Source organism: Lissotriton vulgaris, chromosome 1_1 (genome assembly GCF_964263255.1).
Source record: "Lissotriton vulgaris chromosome 1_1, aLisVul1.2, whole genome shotgun sequence".
NCBI classification, from domain to species: Eukaryota; Metazoa; Chordata; class Amphibia; order Caudata; family Salamandridae; genus Lissotriton; species Lissotriton vulgaris.
Genome location: NC_141685.1, coordinates 228984513 through 228989419, shown reverse-complemented (window position 1 = coordinate 228989419; position 4907 = coordinate 228984513). Strand labels below are relative to the sequence as shown.

The 4907-nt window shown below is 48.3% G+C and overlaps 1 non-coding gene across 1 annotated transcript; it reads left to right on the top strand.

Moving 5' to 3' along the window:
* The first annotated feature begins 4151 nt into the window (after positions 1 to 4151).
* Positions 4152 to 4240, top strand: TRNAR-UCU (transfer RNA arginine (anticodon UCU)). Its single transcript is given in 2 exon segments — positions 4152 to 4188; positions 4205 to 4240. It is a non-coding gene; the product is annotated as a tRNA-Arg (tRNA).
* The last annotated feature ends 667 nt before the right edge of the window (positions 4241 to 4907 follow it).

The following is a 4907-nucleotide window of genomic DNA, read 5'->3' as shown; positions in this document are numbered from 1 at the left end:
GGTATCGCGCACACACACATGTTTAAGAGGGATGCAGATTCCTCACAAATCAGATTAGTTGGATGACATACTGATGTGCATATACACAGTTTTAAAGCCCCTCTTGCGCCCTTTGTCAGCCATAAACTCCATGGTAAATGCCACACAGTCTCTATCTGTAATCTGCTGCTTAGTATGTAATTCCCTACTTTAATAGGGCTGTTTGATTTTTGTCTGCATCCCCGTCTATTCACATACCATGGTCTGTCCACTACCTGTTCTGTCAATGCCCTCTGACCTTCTAAGTGAAGCCAGCGACCCATTTGTGGTCAACTTCCAACAGTCAATCCCCGTTGTGCTGCATGCTTTTATGTCTGCCACCCAGGACCCACATCCCTCTGTGGTTATCTGCTCCCATGATGTATCCGTTTTCCATGTCTTACTTCGCCACGCCTTCTACTGCCTGCTTTTCTGCCTCTCTGCTCCTACGGTGCAGCCTTCTTTAATGTTAGGACTGATTCAAGTTAAAACAAGCATTTGCAATGCAATAGGTCTCGCCTTAGGAAAGTTGGAGCTATTGGTATGGTAAATGACAAATTTTTTATTTATGTGTTTTTTTTAAATAACATAATTAATAGCTTTGTCATTTACAATGCCAATAGTTATAACTTTCACAAATGTGACACTTATAGCATTGGTAATGCAACATGTTTTGTATTTACGTGACTTACATGTGTTGATATTACAAATAAAAATGGCTTTTATTTCTTTTGAATAATTAATACTTAAAAGTGATTCTAATGTATAATGTGACATTTGTAATAAAGCTTGAAACATTGAATTTTGCGATAAGAAAATAGCACTTAATGTAACAGTACACTAATATAAGCAGCAAGTAACAGCTCCTGCTCGCAATGTTTTTTGGTGGGATTTTTAATCAGAATTACGCAAGCAGGCGTAATCGCACAATTTTCAGTAATTTCATGTCAAAAGAGTAACAAGAAATTACCAGAATTACTCCGATAATTCCGTGCGTAACGTTGTGGTGGCCTATGTCAGTCTGCAGCCATTTCTGTGGTGGTGGTCGGTCGGACAGTCGGACTAAGCGCTGAGCTCAGAAGAAACAAGGTAAAGTGAAGTCTGAACGCACCTGGCGTGGGTAAGGGTTGCACTTGCACAGAGGCAGATCTGAATGTAGATTCTGATTCTGCAGTGCTCGAGGGTAAGACCTACAGCTTTGCCCCGTGAGGTATGGTGTTTCTGCATGGGGGGGAGGAAAAGCGTGGCACTGGCAGACAGCAAGCACCCTGTACTAACCCCTACAATCACCCGCTAGCAGCACCCATCCGTCATCTGCATGAGCCTTGCTGCAGTGCTGAGGCCTGAGCCCCCGGTATGTGCGCCTCCCACTTTGTCGTGATCGTTCCGAGGCTATGGCACTGTTAGTAGCTGTCGTTTCTGGCCACTTTTTCCATTAGTTATGCCCACCATATACAAAACGTACAATTAACAGTTACAGACACAATCAACAGCAAGGAATACTGACCTAGTGAAACATGGTCTTGTGTGCCCGTCTCCGCCGCTCTCAGCTCAGACCAAGCTTTACTGACATCGGCTGCTGTATGTATCCCGCCAGATGCACGTGAGCTCACCAATGAGTAGATCACCCTAACATATAGTGGTAAGGGCTTAACTCTACCCCCCACGCATACCGGGCTGCCGCCTCGCGGCTATGATACCTACGATATGCCCATCTTTGGTGGTCGGTTTAATAATCACCGCCCCGCACAGAGTGCAAGCCTACAATTGACCAGCATGCACGTTGTTACTGTATGCATGCTAATAACCTTATGTTACAACTATCACGTCGATCACCCTCAAAAGAAAAACAATATCAGACGCTATGACACATCCAAAAACGCCACCCGGTCGGCCGTGCATGCCTCACTGGCCCTGCAGTCTTAACGGCATCGAGCGCAGTCCTCAGTGCGGGGCTGTGAAGAACTTGATGACCACCCGGTGAGCCCACCCTATGCCAGAGCAAAGGCATACAATTGTGTTGGACAATGCTTAGTGCTTCTGCCACTCATCTATGTGCTGTCATTTTCCTGTCTGAGGCACCCTGTTAGCTGAACCGGCTGACATCGTCTGACGTGCCACTGCTCTAAATTCATTTTGAAAACCTCGACCCCCGCATATGCACAGAAGTTGCCCATTTGTCAGCACCACAATGCATACAATTGCCAGCCCCGGAAATGACAAATAGCCAGCCAGGGGTCGTAAAACAACCTTTGCCAACGGGGCATGTAGAGACATGGTTTCGTATATAGAGTGAAATTTATAACGTGTTGGTCACGTGGTAACGCAAGCCTCACATCAAGGTCCGTTCCAACGGTGTGTCCAGCGGATAGTGATTACCCAGCAAACAAGCGGAGCCCGAAGCTCACGTTGGGTCTGCCTGACCAACCCCCTTAATAGCTATGATAGTGCTTCAGTGATCTATTTTATGATGTCACCGGTCATAGACGTACCACCTAGATCTGCACTCCTCCCTGGTCTCAAACCTGTTTGTGTGGGGCGCAGCGCTGATTACACACCACAGACGTGTGTGATTGGGAGTTTACACTGTACACCGGCTATGTTTACAATATTGAAACTAAACTACAAGTCCCAGAATACACTATGGATGCAAGCCAGGCCTGGGTGGAGCGGTGGTGCATTCCGTACGGCCTCTCGTAAACATGCACAGTCTCATTAAAGGCCCGTCCTTGCATTGTTTTAGCCTTGGAACAATATCGTAGAGAATTACACAAAATCTCATTGAAACAAGTTACCGCCGGGCCGCCGCGCTGCCTGCGACGACCCGGAAGCGGTTGGGCAGCCGGCCAATCGCAGCGCGGCCCCAACCGGAAGTCCCGCCCCCATCGCGGCGCGAGAGAGAAGAGACTGTCCGAGGATCCCCGAGGGCTCCTGATCGAGTCCCGGTCCCGAGATGGGGGACCGGGTGAAGAGCGGCCAGGCGCATGAAGAAGGCGGGGCTCTCATGTGGTGAGAGTGTCCCGCAAAGCGCAACCGCCGCCCGAGAGGCACGCCGAGCACCGCCAGAACAGGTGAGTGTGTTGCGGAGGAGGAGGGGTGAGTGGGGGTGGGGTGTGCGCGTGTGTCTGTGCGTGCGTGTGTCTGTCTGCGCGTGTGTCTGTTAAAGGGGGGTGCGTGTGTGTGTGTGCAGTGTGTTTATGTGCGCATGCGTGCGGGAGCCTTTGTGTGAATGCGAATAGCAGGCAGGGCGACGCGACGTGCGCGCTCACGTGCTGCAATCTCCAGGACAGGCTCGTCACAGTCTGGAGCCTTTGTGTGAATGCGAATAGCAGGCAGGACGACGCGACGTGCGCGCTCACGAGCTGCAATCTCCAGGACAGGCTCGTCACAGTCTGATGTCCACACCATTCCCAGAAAAGTGGCAACATAAGTTGTCTCGCATAGACAGCAAAAGCTTCGCTTTTGCTTTCGTCTAGGCGAGACCTAAAAAACGAGCCTGGTTTATCGCCGTCTCAGAACAGAAGATGCATGTGTGAGGCTTTCCTTTCATGTGTTTTAAGAAGACGAAATTGAAAGCCACCAAAGTGTTCTGTTTTTTCCAATCGGAGCTCATGTGAATTTTGCAGGAAGGTGTGTCACGTGATCCTTGCATATTACGGATCAGTGTAGTGAATTCATGATGTGATATTTAATATTTCACTCTCAGAACTTAAACCCATTAAAGAGCGCAGGAGGCTCCGGTGTGACTTTACCCACGCCTCGCGGGCTCCCCTGAAGCAGGAGCGGGGCCCAGTATGGGCCCCAGGGAGCCTGGATGTACGTGGGTTTAAGTGGCGGAGTCAACATCATGAGACATGTAAGGTGCGTTCATATCACGTTAGAAGAAACAAACGCCATCATCGCCCAGCGGTGAAGAGCTTCCTGCGGGAGGTAAATATAACCCGGCCCAAAATACCTCACACACCCCTGAGACCCTCTAAGGGGACCTAGCGCAGACCTCGTTTATCTCATCTCTAGATATGCATTCACACGAACTTTTCACTTTTGTAACTAGGAAAAAAGAGATCAGACACGTGCATCACTATTTCTGTACACCATCAGTAGTGCACTCAGAGGCGCGTGCTTCCACAGGTGGCTCTGTGGCGCAATGGATAGCGCGTTGGACTTCTAGGCAGGCTGTGAGGGCATTCAAAGGTTGTGGGTTCGAGTCCCACCAGAGTCGTTTTGATACCGAGTGCTCCGAATTATGACACAAAAGTTCAGTAACGCCTTCTCACATGCAGTACACTTACCCCCGCGCTGGGTGCGTAGTGTGCACGAGGCAGGGAGGTGCTCCATCCACTCATTGATGTACAGGTGTGAGGGAGTACAACATTTTCTAGCTATCGCGACAAGAATTTTAGATTCTATTAAGGTCACGGAGGCTTCTGATTATGCTTTCTCATTTCTTTACTGCACAAACAGCAGCCAATGAAAGTAAAACTACAATGGTAAAAAACAACATTTCCCATGAGGCTTTGAACCACGCCTCCAATAATAATAAGCAATCACAGTAGTAATAAGCATATAAAGTACAGAGACACTAAATTGGCCTCCTCTTTCTTTGCGCGAACAGTCTTGTCATAGTGAACAAAGTCTTGAACTCTCAACGGAGAATAAACCATAACCACAAAGGAATCATCTTCCGCCAGGAAGTGACAGCAGCACAATCCAAAGAAGGCAATCAAATCTTGTTGGAATCATTTCCTGAAACAGAAAAAGAAGTTTGAGAAAAAGGAGCCCACAAACTACATTTCTCATAGGGTGGGTACAAAGTTGTTAAACAACATCATTTCAAACAACTCTACAGTTATATAACTGCCCCAACGGGTGGGATAAAAATCCTCGCC